The 20,499-nt window shown below is 40.7% G+C and overlaps 1 protein-coding gene across 1 annotated transcript in view; it reads left to right on the forward strand.

The window, feature by feature from the left end:
- The first annotated feature begins 250 nt into the window (after window positions 1-250).
- The window catches only part of LOC111146976 (mediator complex subunit 4), a 47,430-nt gene continuing 27,181 nt past the window's right edge, over window positions 251-20,499 (forward strand). The window contains exon 1 of the mRNA XM_022502779.1: window positions 251-365. The gene's annotated coding sequence lies outside the window, so the exon portion shown is untranslated. The remainder of the gene's footprint in view (window positions 366-20,499) is intronic.

Genomic DNA, 20,499 nt, shown 5'->3' on the forward strand with positions numbered 1-20,499 from the left:
GCAGGGGAACATTATCACACCAGCTGCTCTGGCTCTGCAATTAGCAGGCCTGGTATGTCACGTTTGGTGTAAGCTGGAGTTCCTGTGGACTCTGGACATTTGTCTTCCTGAGTCTCTGCCTTTGACTTTCCCTTTGGGAATCATGCCATAAAGGTCACTGTTTCCTGTTTCAAATATTCCTTTTAGTTTCTGTTTTGTGAGAACTCTGTATAAAGCTTTTTCCCTTGACCGTTTGTCCTCCTAGGCCTGAGACTGCTTCTGAAGTCAAGAGAACTGAATACACCCAGGATTCCTTCCTGGGAACTGGGTACTTGTCTTTGAAGAGTAGAGTGTCTTTGGAGAAGCTTGTGGCACCAGGATTTGAGGTGAGAGAGGAGGAAGAGGGGGCTCAGCCCATCATTTAAAACTTGCATTTGCTTCTTGTCAGAATGCTCATGGGCACTCGGTAGGTGACCGACTGTGCTGGTCTGTCTGGGATTGAGGGATTGTCCAGGACATGGGACTTCTAGTGTCAAACTGACAAAGTCCCGGGTAAACTGGACTAGTTGGTCATACCGGTGCGGGTTTAGGACTGTATGAATCCTTTCTTTGCTCCTCTCACTCTCTGTAGGTAATTGCTCTTCCCTTTACCCCAGATCCACTGAGAGTTGTTTCTTATGCATTCTATTAAAGCCCATGATGTCTGGGGGCGCCTGGGTGGCTCAGTGGGTTAAAGCCTCTGCCTTCGGCTCAGGTCATGATCTCAGGGTCCTGGGATCAAGCCCTGTATCAGGCTCTCTGCTCAGCAAGGAGCCTGCTTCCCTTCCTCTTTCTCTGCCTGCCTCTCTGCCTACTTGTGAGCTCTGTCAAAGGAATAAATAAAATCTTAAAAAAAAACCCAAAAAACCATGATGTCTGAAAATGACAACCTATTAAGGATGTACTACATTTCAAACATGTTAACCATGGAAAAACCTTTCACTGGGGTTTAAAAATTACATAGACTTTACATAAACATGAACTTGAGACAGACCTGCTTACACCAGTCTAAAGAAGAATTTCTCATCGTTTCTAGGCACAGAGTGAAGGTTGACTGTTAGGTGCCACGTCTGGTGCTGGCGATGGGGAACTGAATGGGTACACAGATAAATGCCACAGAATGACCAGCGCTACGAGAGTGGTGTAAGAGGCTAAAGAACAAAGCGATTACTATGGGCTGGGATACCTGGAGAGGCTTAAAACAAGAAGTGGGATGTGGAGAGAGCTAGAGAGGAATCCGGAAGAAGGGGTAGACTCTAGATAGAGGAGAAGACTTTTCCAGGCAGTGGAAATAACAGCCTATATACTCAGAAATGCCTGGGTAGGATGTGCCTAGGCGAGTTGCTCTGAAGCTGAGTTTTCAAATGAGGGGTCAGTTTGAAGAGGGTGTATAGGACAATTCTTGTATTTCTATACAGCTGCTTTTGCAATCACTGTAGACCCAGTGAGCACATCTTTACCAAACAGAGGGAGCCCTTCTTTTTCCTCCTGTCCCTCTGCCAGCTCTTTGAGGTTAGGCCTGGCATCTTCAAAGAATGACCTGACTGTCTCAGTAAATATTTGGGGTGCAAAGAACTGGAGCATTGTGCAAGCCCTGTGTGCCCACTCCACCCTTCCTCCTATTGAGTCCACTGCAGAGTGGGGCGGCTCACAGAGTATGGCCAAGGAAGCCATCCTTCCCCTCCTTGTAAACAAGCTTTGGCACAGAGATAAGGAGCATCGGTCCCTGCACCCTGTTCTCAGCAAAAGCAATGAACATTTGTACATGAAATGGGACTGTTAAATGACTGCTGGTTTCCTTTACACTTTATGGTTCATTAGTGGGTTTTCAATGACCTTATCGTAGACTGGACATAGCAAAATATCACGGCACAATTTTACCAAAATGGCCTTTTGTTTACACAAATCCCATTGTTCTGTGTTGAAAGGAAACCCTTTCCTTTCCGGGCAAAGACAACGTGAAGGTATGTTTATGAACTGGATAACAACCACTGTCATGAATGGGACCAAGGAAGACAGAAGTAAACATAGAAGTTGCCTTCAGTGAGGTTTGGGAGAAAGGACCTGAGGAAGGTTCTCGTGCCTCTTCTACAAGCTTTCCATCTAAAAATTCCTTCTCATGGAAAGAAGAGCTTTAATCTGTAAATTCTCCTGGGAAGATTATGACTGTCTTAATTCTCACACTGACAAGTCCATATCAGTGTTTTCCCTTTGGTGAGTAATAGGTAGGGCCTTGAATGCTTAAAAAGAGGTATCTGCAGATATGAGAAAATGCTGCCAAAAAGGAAGGCTTAGCATCTTAAAATCAGATTTCTTGCACCTAATTTTGTGGGGGGGGGGGGGAATTTGTCATAGCTTTTATCTGAAATGGCTTGAATCACAACCACACTCGGGAAAACGGTCTTTTATTTTCCTTGTTTTGGACTTGTAGTTTCTTAATACTGTATGGTCTTGACCGTCTACCACCTTCCTTTTGTTGTTCAATGTCCTTCCTTTTCTCTCAAATTCTTTTGTAAACTATTTTAAGCTGCCCCATTCTGCTCCTGAATTTCCCCCTTGATTCCCATTGGTTGCATTTATTAGCTCACAATGATTGCTTCCTATCTCAGGTCTGGAAGGGCATAACTGTGCTCAGGTATCACTCAGGCCCTTAAAAAACATGAATACAAGGCATAAATATCATTAAGTTGATGACTGCATCTGTTAGAAATATTTTGATCACCGTTCTGCTGCCATTTGTTTTAACTGAAAACATAGGTTGACAACTAATATGTATATGCTGTAAAAAATGGGAGGAAAATTCCACTAGACAATGTGGATTAATCAGAAGCATTTGTTTTTAAACCCTAGCTTTATACTTCTTTTTGTGCCTGTTGGTCCTTAATCATAGCTACAGCTGAGACTCCTTCTCTCCCCATTCTTTTGAGTCTCTGGTATCTCCTTACCCACATCTCTTTGTAAATCATTATTATTTCTTTTAATTTTGCCATTGTTTCTGCCCTTGGTCGTGTCAGTTAGATCACTGTCATCTGAATTAAATGCTAAGATAGAGGGTTTACAATTAAGTTAAAATGTTTCCTTGGAGTGGGTCCAGTTCTTCTTATCTTTTTGGATAAGCAATAGCTTTCAAGGTCCTGGCTGGAAGATTGTTATTTTGAATTAAGGATCCTTATCTGCACATAATTTGAACAATCCCAGACTACAGGGGCATTACCCAGGTCCACCAGACCATTCTTCATTAGCACTGTTCAGTGTGAAAGTCTAGAGAAGAACTTGGGCAGCCATGGTGGACTAGGCAGCTCAACAAAGAACATCCGAAGAAGCTACTAGGAGAATATTCTACCATTTATGTCAGTTTAAATGCCACTTCCAAGTCATACTGTTCTCTAAAAGTTCAGTTAGTCCTGGTTCATGGCTCAAAGCGCTTTGAATGTATCAGCCCATTAGCCCTCTCAGGCATTCCCCTGAGTCTGAGAGCGGACAAGTGGAAATAACCCAGTTTCCAAATGTGGACTCAGAGGCACAGGAAGCTTAAATAACTTCAACAGGATCACTAATTCAGGCAGCAAACCAGTACACACATGGGACCGAGAGAGTGTCACAGTGTTCCATAGGCCTGAATGTGGTAACTTCTGCTGGTGTTCCTATAACTAGCAGATCTACAACACTGTGGTGAGATAACCCACCTCTGTACTGAACTCCTCCTTATCCCTGACACTTGGGAGTAAACAAGCTGACTTTAGGGGACATCATTCACAAAAGAAAGTTTTGTTTCCTGGGCCATCTTCTTTCTGGACTAGAAATGCCAGAATTCAAAACTTGGCCATACCAGAGTGACCCTAAGCAGGTTTCCTAACCTCACCATGACTCAGTTTCCTCATCTGTAAAAGCAGGATTAGTAATAGTATGTCCCTCAGACAGGGTGCTGTGGGGACTGAACAAGTTAATTCATGTAAAGCACTTAGAACCTGACACATAAGTATGCCATAAACATGAGTTATTTCTCTTGTTCTTCCTCTCCTTCTTTGGGAAATTTTTCATGCCAGGACCTTCCCATTCTCTTACTTCCTCTTCTTATCAAAATAGCAAAGGATCCAGTATCAGCTATTAATATTTTAGTAAGAAAGAGTTTCATGTTATGTGGGCCAGCTGGTTTGCTTATCAAGCGTTATCTCTAATTGTGGGATGAAAAACTTGATTCCTGGTTTAAGGAAGGTGGGGTACCATAAATGTTTTGAGGGAGTAGGGGAAGGTGGGAGATGAGAACAGGAAAAACCTCAGTTAGCCTTAAAAATGTCTGAAGGAATCTGCTTAAGTATTTGCAACGTTCATCTTCTGCTTAAGACCAGTCTACCCACTTGACCAGAGCCCTTTCCTTCTTTTTTTTTTTTAAGATTTTATTTATTTATTTGAGAGAGAGAGAGAGAGAGCATTAGTGAAGAAAGGTCAGTGGGAGAGGCAGACTCACTGCCAAGCAGGGAGCCCAATGTAGGACTTGATCCCGGGACTCCGGGATCATGACCTGAGCCGAAGGCAGTCGCTTAACCAACTGAGCCACCCAGGTGCCCCCCCCCACTTCCTTCTTTTAAAATCCCTCTCCATCCCTATTCTGTTCCTTCTCTTCTCAGCATGAACAACTTTTCCTTTACTCGCTCTTAGTATTTTATCCTTCTTTCCTCCTACTCTAGACCAAGACCTTTAATTGCCAGGAATTCAGGGCCTGTTTTCGAGTGTCTTCTGCTCTGCTCCATGAGCCATGTCTAGCCTTGGTTCTCTTCACCCCAACCCTGCTTTGCCTTGATGACACTGTTGTGTAGCCAAAAGTGAGAAGATTTAAACTATGAAAGTATAGTTTGCATATACCTGTTATGCTTGGTTGTCTATTGGCATAATAATATAGAGTTTATATTTTTAAATATATAAAACATTGACTTTATTAGACTGTATTCGGAAATAATGAAACTGTTCTCATATGCTTGGCGTTCTTAATTAATCATTGTCTGTAGCCTTATCATTTGATCACAGCCTTGTCCACAGCGTTTTTCCTGCCAGGCATGTGTAATTAAATACATGAAGCTCAACTCCTAACCCTTTGCTACGTGGGGGAGACAAAGGTAAAGAATGGAGAGGAGAGAAGACCAGGGGAGGGTAGATGAGAATAAGAACTCCCAGAGGCCAGAGATAACTTTCCCCCAGGCCTTCCCCTCAATATCACCACCCAGGGGTAATATTTTAAAACCACAAGCCATAAAAATTAATGGTTCTCAGATTTAAGCTTTAGTCATCTTTGAAAGACAATCTATCTTTCAAAGCCCTTTTTTTAAACTGAAGTAGAAATTACAGTTTATGTCGCAATTTTAAATGACCTAAAAACTTAACAAAAACCCTGGCCACTTCTTATGGCGCTGGGCAAATCTGAAGTGGTTGTTAATTTCTTAGTCAGTGTTTCCCAACTTGTTCATTACTCTTTTTGTGTCCTTTGTTTAAAGCTTTCGTATTAGTATATGAAATTCACAGGCACTTAATTTTTTTTTACTCACTATCTCACCAACATCCTATTAGACATGTCTTAGAAGCTTCTGTGCGTATTCACGGTAACCCCAAATAACAGATTTTTACTTCTTCTGCACTAGTCTCCTGTTAAATGTTTTCCTTGGCATTGTCAATCATAAACCCCTTATATAAAATCAAGATCACACGTGTTGGCATAGGCACCAAATGTCAGAAGGAATGTGTTCAGTGGACCCAGCTTTTAAAAGTTGCCTCTGGTTTTTCAGCTAGAGTAGGCAGTATACCTGCCCTCAACTATAATCGGTTCAAGATATATTGCTTTTTTTTTCTTCTAAGATTCTATTTTTTTAAGCAATCTCTACACCCAATGTGGGGCTTCAACCCACAACTCCAAGATCAAGAGTCACACGCTCTACCAACTAAGCCACCCAGGCACCCCTAGGACATAGAGCTTTTATTTTTGGTCCAATACTGCAATGGTTTCCAAACTACGTTCCATAAATACTTTAGGTCAACAAGGGATTTTTGAGTATCTTAAAAAAAAAAAAAAAGAGTGTATCACAGAGTATGCTTTTGATCGATGCATGTTTCCTGGTTCATCTTCTCCAGTGACCACTCCATAACCAACTATTGCTCTACGGGCAATTACGTAGGAATCTTGCCTATGTTTGAACACATAAGATAGGATTCACATTTTATAAGTCAGGTCGTATTTTGCATGTATGCTAATGTTTATCAAGTACTTTTTATATGCTAGAATTGACTTGCATTATTTACAGTAGTTTTCTTAAACGCCCTGTGACGTAGGTGCTCTTGTTACACCCTTCAACATAGGAAGAAGTAGAGACCTAGAAGAGAAAACTCACTCAAAGTCTCGGAGTGAAAGAAATGAAGAGAAGATTGAAGCCCTAGCATTTGGCTACCAAGTCCAGGCTCTTAAACACCCTGCTGTGCTACCTCCTTAGCAGCCGGAGGCAACTGCTGCAGAATAATCTTTGATGAATCAAGCTTTCCCTTTGAATGGTATGTTTGGCCCTCCCTTCCAACATACCCACCTTGATATATGTATGAATTACAAGCTTGGAATTTGTGTGAATCATGTCCCAGGGGGCACCCTTGTGCAAGTGAGTCCCAGGGCTGCTTTCCGTGCAGTGAGATGAGAGTTCCCAAATTCCACAGGCCAGTAGAATGGCAAAGACTATGTTGTCTGATGACCATTCTTGTGCTATGACCTCCTCCCAAAGGCCAGCAGGAGTCAGGGAGGGGAACCCAGGCCCCTGTATTCCCCCAGCTCTTTCAGTTCCTGGATGCGCTGTCTCCTTCTGGCAGCCCATATGTCTGCAGGGGCCTTCACAAGGGGACATTTCTCCATTTTTTGGAGGGGCTCAATGAATTAACTGTTCTCTTATTATTCCGTCTTGTCAGTCTCAGTCTGAGTTGCCCTGGGAGGAGATGGATTTTTCTGTGGATGCCCTATGGTCCTGACCTGACCAAACCCCTTCATAGCAAATATGGTCCCTGGAACTCACCACCGCCACTCTGAAGTCTGCAGGCAAGCCACAGGGACTCTATTCGTAAAGCTCCTCCACCCCTCACTCCCCACAGTTTATCCATTATGAGGACTGCTCCGTGGCCTAAGACACCCATAACCCAGGCTAGTTCAGGCAGATGGAGCCCTTGCCTCTCAGGATAGCTACTCCATGGATAGGAATGAGGTAGATAGGCTCTCTGCCCTTCTCAGAAAGTCCTAATGCTCTTTCTTGTTCTTGGTCCTTCCAAGGTCGCCTTATTTATCCAATAGCAGCTTGCTCCACTGGAAGGACAGTGCAGACTTCTAGGATGATGGATTAGGAGAAACTATGGCAAAAACAAATCCAAGTTTTCTTCTTCCCCATGACTCTGGGATGAGATCCCTCCTCAGTGATTCTTATGGGTCTAAGTCAAACAGGCTATCTTGTCCTCCCTTCACTTCAGCACCATTTCCTGTATTTTTATGGCATTTCTCTTCATGGCCAGGAATCCATCTATCCATCTGTCCGTTTGTTCACCCCCTCCTTCCCTCCATTCATGGATCCACTCGTTTACTATAAAGTGTTTACAGAGCCTCTCCTCTAAGAGGATTTTCAAGTATTTGGGGTTACGATGATTAATAATAAACAGTCCCTGCCCTTCAGGAGCTTCTAGTCTATTAGAAAAAATTGAAAAATAAATAGGCAGTTACAGTTATCACATATTGTAACAAGTAAGGGTTATTGCCTTTCTGAGCACAAAGGGGGCACATGTAAACGGCTTTGATCATCCCCTTTTCTTTCTGGGAATCAGGCATATTCCATCTCATTGTGACTTCTGACCAACCTCATTAGACTCTTCAAGGTCAGGGCTAAAGTTCAGTTTATAAAAGGGAAGTGGAAAATGCCACACTCTGATAATGAAACCAGCTCACTTCAGAAGCAAAAGTAATACTGAGAGAAAACATGTTTTCCAGCTTGAGTCAGCTTGTCTTCCTTTCTTTTTTCAGATGACTTATTTGGAGCACTGGAAAATGCTAGTATCTGAGTTATCAAGTCCCTTACCCAGTCAATTCAAAATATTTACCCTGAATTGCAAATTTACTTTCCAGGCTTCGTTGGGTGCATTACAGTGTTTAAAGTTGAAGATGCCTCAGAAGTACAATTATTTTGTCATGCACCTTAACTCTGAACATGTTGATGAAGCAAACTACCTTGTAGTTCTTTCCAAATGTTCTAGACCCAGTAGGGCACTCACATTTCCAATGCATCTCAACTTGGAGCCCTGCTGCTGCTTCATTGCATCCTACACAGGTTTCTGAGACTAGCTTTGACTTAGACCTGCTTCACTTTCCCAAGGGCAACATTTTGCCCTTCATCTTACTGCTTCCAAAATGTATTAAGTTAAAGGTCTTTTCATTCTTGGATCCCTTATTCAGTCAATTCTTTTGCTTTGCAAAACACCCTGATATTTGTAACGAATACCCCGAGTGTCTCAGCCCATTGTTGGCCTGATCCAATAATAGCTCAAATATCCAAAAAATCTTATGGTATAGAAAAATAAATACAATTAGCACCTGGTAGATTCTAGACACTATGCTAAGTCTTTTAACTTAGGTGATTTCATTTAACTTTCAAAATAATCTTATAAGGTAGGTAGAACAGTACCTGGTACCCAGTGGACACTCTTAGAACACTTGCTGAATGAATGAGGAAATAACAATTCCTATCTTACAATCTAGAAAACCACAGATGAGAGAGGTCATGTCGTTTCGAGACCTCTTAATGGCCAAGCAGGTTTGCCTCTTCCTTGTCTGTGCCCCCAGCATGTGCTTTAGACCAGTAAGTCGTTAAATATACTCTCTGAGAAGGCTTATGTTGCATCACCATCTGACGCCCTAAGGATTTTCTAAATCATTGTAATCAACACTTACCAAGCCCCCTCAAGTAACCCAAATCCTTTAATCCTCAAATGTGAAAGCAAAAAGTGAGGCTTTATCTTCGTGTCTGTGTTAGATAAAAGTCTCTCCTGAAACTCATTGGTCTTGGGTATCAATTATCCAGAGAAGCATAGAAAAATTCTCAGGAAAATTCACATGGCAAAATTAGTTTTAATGGCTTTAATTGACGTAAGAGCCATGAAGTAACTCTAGCTTCCTGACAAAATCTCTGCCACATCACCCCTTGTCTGCCCCGTTGAGCTCCAACTCCTTTCCAGGCTTCAGGTTCCTCCTCCCTCTCTCCTGCTCCCAGCATGCCCCTCTCTGTCCTGAGCCTTCCACCGCTCCCCCTCAGTGTATTGTTACATGTGAGCCATTGCTTATGATCCGTCTCACACCTGAAAGACTTCTGTGTCTCCCCATGACTCATGTGCACATGTGTTTGTGCATGTGTATCTGTGTCTTCCCATGACTTATTAAAAGTAAGGCCTTTTCTCATTTCACTTACAGTCCTGCCTCCTTTTCCAATAGTGGACATGTGCTTTAGTGGACATTTGTAGCACTGGCTGTATAGTCTTTAGTCTTGTTTTCCCAAGTGGACTGGACATTTTTTGGTCCCATCTTAAGATACTCCTAAAGATGTCTTAATTATTTCTGGGTGTGAGAGGTAGGCTGTGTTAAGTCCTATTAAATACTATTGATAAACCACCTTCATCCCCTACTGGGCACCAAATAAAAGAGGAAACCTGATGTTTTCCCACCCATCTTGGCCTTAGTTCTGAATTTTTTCTACAAAAAAAGGATAATCTTCCTGGTAATGTCCATTTACAATTTTCTTTGTCTCCTTATACTGGACTGTGGGCTGTGTTCCTCAAATCCAACAGGCCCAAATATGAACTCTCTATTTCCCCAGATCTGTTCCTTTGTGTGTCTTCCTTATCTAAATTAATGATACTACCTCTACCATGTCACCACCTAATTTAATCATATAACTCTTCTCCACCCACCCTAACTTCTCTCTCTCCTAAATTCAATCAGTCAGCAAGTCCTTGTTATTTATCTACTGAGTATATTCTAAATTGTCTACTCTTTCCATTCCCCATTATTCCTATCTTAGTTCAGACCCACATTATTTCTTTCCAGGACCGTTGCATTATTTCCTTATGTGATTTTCTCTCCTCCTGTCTCTCCTAACTCCCCTCCAACCCATTTCCTATATGGCTGTGTCACTCTCTTGCTTAAAAATCTTTCAGTGACTTCTTATAAAACCCAGTCCAATTTTATCATGATTTCTAGCTTAATTCAATCTAATCAGAAAAAATCTGTGAAATCTCTATGTAAGATACCTTGCTAAGATTTTCTTTGTAGCTAAATACATGACCAGTATTAGTAGATGTTTCATCAAAATAGGAAAGAATATTATGATTTTTGTCTCTAATTCACAAAGAGAAAGGTCTATATTACTTATTTGTAGTGTCCATATCTTGACATGTTTCTACTAAATTGGGTTCGATTATATTTTTCAGTAGAATGTTTGTTATTTTGTGTTTATTTGATTTTGGAATTGAAAAACCTACTTACCAATAACTATGTTATAATGGTGTTTTGTCAGTTTCCTTATATTTCTAGTTTGTTGGTTTGTTTTTGTTTTTTAGTTGGAAGATATATTTCAAGCATTCATTTTTGCAACTGGGGAAACTTCTTTGTTGAGAAGATTTATACCATTATTTAAAAAAAAAAAAAACTTTGGAAATAAAAGTGTCTTTCATGATTTGACTTCCCTTTAACTTTCCAAGCTTTTCTTCTGCTATTCCCTACTTTTCTCTTACATACCACTAATATAGCCTGCTTCTGGTGTTTCAGCTCTTTCCAAATATACTTATAATATTGCCCTTCCTGACATTCTTATGTAACTATGACTCAACCTTCGTATCTGAGCTCAGCAGTTATATCCCGAAACTCTTGGTAAACACTCAGCACCTGTACTAACCTGTCTTTTCATATCCCACCTTATGTTATCTGTGTACACGTCTGTGTTTCTCACTAGATGGTAAGTCCCTTAAAATCATGGACCAGGGGGCACCTGGGCGACTCAGTCATTAAGCATCTGCCTTCAGCTCAGGTCATGATCCTAGGGTCCTGGAATTGAGCCCCAAATTGGGCTCCCTGCTAAGAGAGAAGCCTGCTTCTCCCTTTTCCACTTACCCTGTTTATGTTCCCTCTCTCGCTGCCTCTCTGTCAAATAAATAAATAAAATCTTAAAAAAAAAAAAAGAACATGGGCCATATTTTCATCTTTTTTTTTCTTTTGCTCCCACACAAGGCCTGAAACATAGTAGGTCGCTTGATTTTCATGTATTGTACCCGACCAAACTGAACTCCCAATGGTCACCACACTTGGAGACTTGTCCCATTCTAACCCATCCTCCTAATGTCCAACATGATTGATCATCTTGGGTTTCCATCGTCCCTTCACTTCCCACTGGATGTTCAACCTGACTTCTCCTGTATAAACTGGAGTGCTTAACCAAGAGGTGGCCTCTCGTCTAAGTTTTTTTGCCTATCTTCTGGGAGTAACCACCTCAGAGTTTGTGCTCTCTTGCCTCAGAAGTGGTTTCTTGTGATTCAGCATCACCCTCTAGAGACTGAGTGGTAGAGAGATGTGCCCATCAGACATCATGGCCTTTCAATACTTTTTGTTTGGGATCTATGCTCTTCAAGCCACTTATAATTGTTGTTGAACTTACTATATTGAAAAGTTGTTGATCAATAGACAAGATCACCTATGATCATTCAGAAGTTTTATTTTTCATTATAACTGCATTAATTTGTATTTTGTGTTAATTAGCTTCTTGAATAATTAGATGTTTTTTAAAAGATATATTTATTTATTTATGAGAGAGAGAGTGCAGGGGGAGGAGCAGAGGGAGAGGGACAAACAGAATCTGCTCAGAGCATGGAGCCTGGTGTAGACTTCAATCCCAGGACCCCAAGAACATGACCTGAGCTGAAACCACAAGTCAGGTGCTCAACTGACTGAGCCACCCAAGCGCCCCTTGAAGAATTAGCTTATATAACCATTACTGATTTATTCAGAGTCCTTAAGTTATAAGAACTAAAACTCAATCATACTAGCTTGTGTGTGGAGCAGGGGGAGGATCCTTTAGGTGCAGCAATGAGGGAGCTGGATATCATGGGAATTCATGAACAGAGCTTATGATAGAGTTGAAACTTTGGAGAACTGAGCCAGGAAAGCTGTCAGAACCTGGGCCGGCCCTCCCTCCCTCTCTCGTGGGTCTTCTTTCCCATTACCCTTTTCTTTCCCTATACTCTGCATATCTTTCCATTTCTTCATAGCATCTACATATTCTTATTGCATTATGAATTTGACTTACACAATTTATCATGGCCTCTTCAGCTTTTCTCTGTGTTAATTTCATTCTCTCTCTCTCACTTTCTTTTTCTCCACCACCCCCCCCCAATTTTTCAGAAAGAGAATTGGTGTCAGGTTAAGCTATGGATAAATGTGTCTGTAATTAGTCAACTTTGCTTTATCTCTATGACTACTATTTTGGTCAAATGACGATCATTTCTCACTTGAATCAGTACAATGATCTTCCTACTACCATCTTCCTCCACTCCCAATCCATTTCCCATATCTTTCAGAGATTTCCCATTGCCTACATGATAAAGTACAACTACTTTAACTTCTTTATAAGACACTTCATGTTCTAGCCTCATGACCTCGTCCCCAGGTACTTCACCAGCCTCATGTCTTACTTCTCAATCTTGTACTCTGCCTCACATCATACTGAAATTATTTAAGTTGCTTAAAATATGCTGTGTTTTCTCTTACCTCTAGTTATATGCTTTTCCTTCCATTTGGAAAACTCTTCCTCCTCTACAACTGGCCTTCTCTTACTTAGCTTTCAGCCCCCAGCTTAAACATCACTTCTTCCAGGAAGTTTTCCTTGGTCAGGTTAATTGACTATGCTGCTCGATGCTTCCATAACTTTCTCTATCATAACAGAGCAATTTATGTCTGCCTATTTAATCATCAGGCTTTCTAGAAGAGTGTAAGACTCATGATAGCAAAGAATGTGTCTGTTTTGTTCACCATTGTATTCCTGGCATATAACAGTCACTTAATAAATATTCGATAAATGAGTGTAGGGCCTACCATAGGTAATTGATATTATTGGAAGCAGGGTCAGTTCGTGGCATATGGATGTACCTTTATCCTAACTAATGTGTCTTAAGCAGGTATGTGAGAAGAGAATCTTCCCTTAGTAGGGGCTGTGGTGCTGTTAGACAGCATGATGGAAACGTTTAACACAATTACCCAAAATCTGATTTGTCAGATTTGGTGACCCAGAAGATTAAATGACTACTAGGTTGTGAGAGTCCTGTGAAGCTCAGCCCGAAGCAACTTAGTGATTGCCCTCTGCACCACCATCATAACAAAACTAAAATTCCAGCTCCTTGCCATGACCTGCAAGCGCTCACATGATGAGGCCTCTGTGTGACACTCTCAGTCCATCCCATCCACAGTTTCACTCACTCAATCCCTCCAATAACACCAGATGTTTCCCATCTCAGAGCCTTTGCACTTTCTGTTCATTCCGCTTGGAGCTCTCTTCCCTAGATCACTGTACAGTGGGGTCTTCCTTTACATTCTTTGGTTCTTACCAAAAACATCACCCTCTTCAGAGAGGACCTCCCAATAAAAGGGCCCTGACTTCTTCATAATACTCATCACAAACTAAAATTATCTTGTATGTTTGCTTGCTTATTCTTTGCCTTCTCTATTTAGAAGGTAAGCTCTAAAACAGCAAGGCATCTAGATGTATTATAAGAATCTAGAACAGTATTTATGACAATAGTTGCTCAATACATCACTGAATGAATGAATGAAGGAATGGCAAGACTTGGGCCCAGAGTTAACATAGGATTTTTTTTTAATCTGAACCTTCTTCAGCTTTGTACTACTTTATTGTTTCCTAAAATAAACATAAGAAGGAGATAGTCTCGTGAAATATATGTCAACTATCCCAGATAGAGGCCTGTATGCTATCCACTCTTCCCTGCAGACTCCTCCAGGATCCCTCATCTCTCCCTGACCCACTTCTGACCTTGACCCTCTATCCTGACAGCCCAGGGCAGGGTCAGACCTCAGCAGTCTCTTTTTCCCTGCTGGCTAGGGCCATACTGGGTACTACCCAGGCTCCTGGGGTCCATGCACAACAGAAGCTATATGAATAACAAGTATTACTTGGAATAGGAAAGAGAGTTAGAGCTCTATGATACCTGGACTTCTTCCTGTCTCACTGTCCTGGATGCACAGACATGGGCCAGTCTCTTCTTTAGTACTGTGCATGTAAAGTTGATTGACCAATATCTTGGGATGCAAACTATCCAAGAAAGTACAATTCTGCAAAAAAGATTTAAATATGCATTTGTCAGAATGGTCACTTGTCAAATGTTTCTGTTCCACCATTCCACTACTTCATCTGTAAGTCTGGCATCAAACCCACGGCAGTGTTGGTATCTATAGATTCAGGGAAGAATCACTGATACCACTAAAACCAAATGATCTCAGTTCCCTTTGAAATTGTAAGGCCTTTGTTGAGGAATGACACAGTAGTCCTGCCAGAACCTGAGAAATACCTTTGGAGCCCTTTGCACAGCACACTGACCCGGCAGGAGCATTGTGTACAAGTCGATCTTGGAAGGGGTTGGATTGCCTGGTCATCCAGCAAATGAGGCATTACGCGTTTGTCTGGTTGAGAAGAGATAAAAAGCATGGATCAGACACAGTGAAATGTGGCCAACGTTTGGCAGGGGCTTTCCAATGAAAATAAAAGGTCTTAACAAAGAGTGGAGCTTGCATTTTCAGATCTCCTAGGAGAGAGAATTTGGTGTCTGTAATTAGAAATTTTATATCAGGTGTTAGATTCACAAAATGGGCCGGCCACTCTCTGGAAGCCTGACTGCCGAGGACAGAGAGTCACTGTGTCATGGCCGGCTTGGGGCTGCCTGAGGGGAGTAACTTGTGGGTTGGTTTGAGGTCTAGACCTGGCTGAGGCCCAGCATGTCGAAGAGCAGCAAGTTATCCAAGAAGAGGCAAGGGCCAAGCACCAGAGAATCTGCAAAGACAAAGAAGCTACTGTTCAACCCTGACGAGTGCCAAGAAACCTCCTTTAACCTCATTGCTTTTATTCAAACATTTAGCAGGAAACTCATCCTTATGCCTTTCATGGTAAAAATCTTCTGGCCAGGATTGAAATCAGATAACATAAGGATAGATGTATTTGAAAGTAAATGGAAAAATGGGAAAGAATGATGATGTGTTCTCTTAAGAAGTCTCAGTGGGCTGGGAATTTGGTGGTTTTGAGGTGAATTCAATTCTTCATTTCCTGGCACTTGGATATTTATCTCTGCCTTTGCAGGGGATATAGTGACTCATTTGCACACAGGGTCATACAGTGATTTCTGGATGGTGATAAACATTCAGAGAGACAAGGTTAAGGTGATCTGAGGCCAATTTTACCGATTGAACTACAGTGTTTAGTTCATAGGGTGTTTTCCTAAATTAAATCAAATCAGTAAACATTTATCAAGCATCTGCCTATCATACGAGGGGCTAATATGCAAAAATGAGCAGGATTTGAAATGCAGGGAAATGAAAAACAAACTGGCAGCATGGAGCTTATAGTTAATCTTTTTCTGAATTGTCTCCACAGTTAGATACAGGAAGGGAACAAACTTTGTAACAGCCAAAAGGGAAACTTTTCTGGGAAATCTCCCTTAATCTAGCCAAAACAAATATTTAGATCTGGGAGAAAATAAAAGTTAAAGTGAATGTAAAACTGGTCTCCACATTAATATGCTAAGAAAGTCAACCAACTTTAATAAAAATACTGAATGTTTACTATGCGGTAGGTACTGGTTTTATGAAATTAAAAAGACTTGGCCAACATGCAAATTTAAACATGTATTATTCCATGCAGGAAGATGTTCCATTGTCCTCATTTGGGGGGGGTGTTGTTGTTGTTTAGAGATATTAGTTATAGAAGAATTTTTTTTAAATATTGTATTTGAAGCTCATGAATTTGGCAAAATCTATTATAGATTCCTTGTGTATTGACAGAGCCATGTGGGTCATGGTATAATTAGGTGGATTTGTACTTGGTTAATTGGCCATAACCAGCTGCACTGGTTTGTTGAATGATGGCTGCAGCACCCCTGAAGATTCTTTTCTTCTTTTTTTAGATTTATTTATTTATGAGACACAGAGAGAGAGAGTTTGCAGAAGGGAGGGGAAGGGAGGGGAGGGCAGAGGCAGACAGAATCTTTTTTTTTTTAAGATTTTATTTATTTATTTGACAGACAGAGATCACAAGTAGGCAGAGAGGCAGGTAGAGAGAGGGGGAAGTAGGCTCCCTGCTGAGCAGAGAGCCCGATGCGGGGCTCCATCCCAGGACCCTGAGATCATGACCTGAGCTGAAGGCAGAGGCTTTAACCCACTGAGCCACCCAGGCGCCCGGGAGAGAGAATCTTAAGCAGACTCCCCGCTGAACCCAGAGCCCAACACATGCAGAGCTCAATCTCACAACCCTGAGATCATGACCTGAGTTGACACCGAGAGTCAGATGCTTAACCGACTAAGCCACTCAGGCACCCCATCCCAGAAGATTCTTGAAGACATTCAGGCTGTTGGGGCTAACTGAAATATCACATCCTTTGCTTTGCATTGGAATTATATTTTTATTCAGCCAACACTAGCTGAGAAAAGCAGGAATGAACATTTAGAATGTATGTAATTCATTCATTCCTCCAGCTAACCTAAATTCTATCCTTAAATCAGGTTATACCACCAGAAGATATATTCCAGGACATTAAGTTAGCCTTTCACAAAATTGTCTTTGTTGGCTCCAGAGGGTTCTGGGAGGCAAGGCTTCCAGAAAAAAAGGGATATGAAAACTCCTGATAGGTTGGAACTTCTGTAAAAGTAAATGGAGAATTATTATGAGAGATTACAAGAAAAAAAAGAAATAGACATTACTGGAAAAACCAAAAGCTGTATAAGAGAGGATAATGACATTAATATCCTGCTTTGTTCTGCTCTGAATGACAATTATACATATTATGATATCATAAACATCGTTGAGCACTTAAACATGGTTTAATGGTAGTTTACCTGAAAAATACTAGAATTTTTATTTTAAGAGATAGACCTTGCACTCTCAGGGGAGTGGGGAGGATGGGCAGAGGGAGCAGGAGAGAGAAAATCATAAGTAAGTTGCACACTCAGTGTGGAGTACAGTTCAGGACCCTGAGATCATGACCCGAGCTGAAAACAAGAGTTGAACACTTAACCAATGGAGCCACCCAGACACCCCCAGAATTTTTATTTTTTTTAATATTTTATTTATTTGACAGAGAGAAACACAGCCAGAGAGGGAACACAAGCAGAGGGAATGGGAGGAGAAACAGGCTTCCTGCCGAGCGGGGAGCACAATGCGGGCTCAAACCCAGGATACTTGGATCATGACCTGAGCCGAAGGCAGACGCCCAACAGCTGAGCCACCCAGGAACCCCCACCCCCAGAATTTTTTAAATAAACTTTTATTTTAGAATAATTTTAGACTAACAAAATATTATGAATCAGGTAGTAGAGAGATTCCAATATATTCCACACTAGTTTCCCCAATTATTAATATCTTATGTTGGTATATTTGTCACAATTAGTGAACCAATTCTGATACATTATTAACTAAACCCTTAGGTTTTAGATTTCCTCAGATTTCCTTAGGTTTTACCTTGTGTTCTTCTTCTGCTCAGAATCCATCTAGGATACTACCTTACATTTAGTTGTCATGTCTCCTAGGGCACCTCTTGACCGTGACAGTTTCTCAGACTTTCCTTGGTTTTAATGGCCTTGACATCTTGGAGAAGTCAGCTGCTTTGTAGAATGTCCCTCAGTTGGATTTGTTTGATGAGATTATCAGTCTGGAGGAAGATTACAACAGAAAAATGCCATTCTCATCATATTATATCAATAGCACTTACTACCTACTTGACTTATTACTGCTGACATTAATTTTGATCAACTGGTTGAGATAGTATTTGCCACATTTCTCCACTGAGAGATTTCTTCCCCCATCCTTTCTATACCATACGTACTATTTGGAAGGAAGTTACCATGAACAGCATACACTTAGGTAGCAGGGAATTTATGTACCAACTCCTTGAGGGTAGAGTAGCTACATAAATTACTTAGAATTTTACATGAGAGATTTGTCTATCCTCCCCAATGTATTTCTTTATCCAATCATTTATTTGCATCAATATGGACTCATGAATACTTATTTTATATTTTAGGTTATAATTCAATATTGTGTTACTCATTTTGTTATTCAAATTGTTCCACTTTTCATTATTGGGAACTCTTTCAGTTGACTCCTTTGACCCTTTGACATAACACGCCATTGCAGATCTTTTCTTTTCTTTTCAACACTTTCTTACTTTCTGGAACTAAATAGATGCCCAAGTTCATCTTATATATTTCTTGTCCCAACACTAGAACCAGCCATTTCTCCAAGGAAATAAAGAATTGTATTATAAACCAGAAACCAAAATCTAGGCCTTAAGTGTGTTTGTTGCTACCAAGGGAAAAGGATCATGGCTTTTTGGCCCTCTCCAGCTGACAGATCAAGGAAATATATGTGTATGTACTAATCAGAGGACACACACACACACATATTGCTCTTTTTAACCATCTGTATCTTTGTTAAGTAAACATGAGTTCATACTGATGTGTCCAACTCTAATCCACCACCATATGGATTATTCCAGCCTTGCCATTTTGCTTGTTTATAACATCCTACCCCCATAGTGAGATATCTGGCTCCCACATATACCATCTATTTATTTACCTGCTCACTTCCAATATACGTGGATAGTGGTTTCAGAATTGTTAACCTATACTCACTTGAGGAAAAAAAACTTTATTAACTAGATTACAGTGCTTATATATCCTTTATTTTGCCTTTAGTCTTATGGATGAAACTTACTTAGATAAGCACCTTTTATACTCACCCCCTTCACTGAGATTGTTTCATACATTTATAATATAGTTTAATGACTTTTTATTAACATATAATATATTTTTAAAATTATTTTTACTAACATATAATGTATTATTTTCCCCAGTAATACAGGTCTGTGAACCATCAGGCTTACACATTTCACAGCACTCACCATAGCATATACCCTCCCCAATGTTCATAACCCAACCAACCTATCCCTACACCCTCACCCCCCAGCAACCCTCAGTTTGTTTTGTGAGATTAAGAGTCTTTTATGGTTTGTCTCCCTCCCAATTCCATCTAGTTTCATTTTTTCCTTCTCTACCCCCAACAACCCCTACCCTGCCTCTCAAATTCCTTATATCAGAGAGATCATATGATAATTGTCTTTCTCTGATTGACTTATTTCACTCAGCTTAATACCCTCTAGTTCCATCCATGTCGTTGCAAATGGCAAGATCTCATTTCTTTTGATGGCTGCATAGTATTCCATTGTGTGTGTGTGTGTGTGTGTGTGTGTGTGTGTGTACCATTTCTTCTTTATCCATTCATCTGTTGATGGACATCTAGATTCTTTCCATAGTTTGGCTATTGTGGACATTGGTGCTATAAACATTTGGGTGCACGTAACATATAATGTATTATTTGTTTCAGAGGTGTAGGTCTGTGACTTGTCAGACGATTTTGCCTGCATTCCCTCCTAGGGTCTTCCAACTTCCAAAATAATTTTTTATATTTGTATACATTAAGGTTCACTCTTTGTGCTGTAAAGTTCTATGAGATTTTATAAATGCATAGTGTCATGTATCCATTACAACATCATACAGAATAGTTCACCACCCTAAAAAATCCTCTGTGCTTCACCTTCTCAACCCTCTCCACTTCCTGAGCCCTTGGCAACCACTGATCTATTTACCATTTCAACAGTTAAGCTTCTTTTAGAATGTAATATAAATGAAATCATAGAGAAGGTAGCCTTTTCGGACTGGTTTCTTTCATTTAACAATATGTATTTAAGATTCTTTCATGTCATCGCTTGGCTTGATAGCTCATTCTTTTTTATTGACAAATAGTAATATATTATATGGATATATATTCTATTGATTATCCAACATATTGAAAGACATATTGGTTGTTTCCACTTAAAAATTATTTTAATAAATTGCAAACTTAAAATGAATCAGCAAAAATTATATGACTTCAGGGGCGCCTGGGAAGCTCAGTGGGTTAAAGCCTCTGCCTTCGGCTCAGGTCATGATCCCAGGGTCCTGGGATCGAGCCCCGCATCGGGCTCTCTGCTCAGCAGGGAGCCTGCTTCCCTTCCTCTCTCTTTGCCTGCCTCTTTGCCTACTTGTGATCTCTGACTGTCAAATAAATAAATAAAATCTTTAAAAAAATTATATGACTTCAAAAAAAGTTACTGTAACTCTAG

The sequence above is a fragment of the Enhydra lutris genome, unplaced genomic scaffold (genome assembly GCF_002288905.1).
Source record: "Enhydra lutris kenyoni isolate GAN:26980312 unplaced genomic scaffold, ASM228890v2 scaffoldscaffold15, whole genome shotgun sequence".
Lineage (NCBI taxonomy): Eukaryota > Metazoa > Chordata > Mammalia > Carnivora > Mustelidae > Enhydra > Enhydra lutris.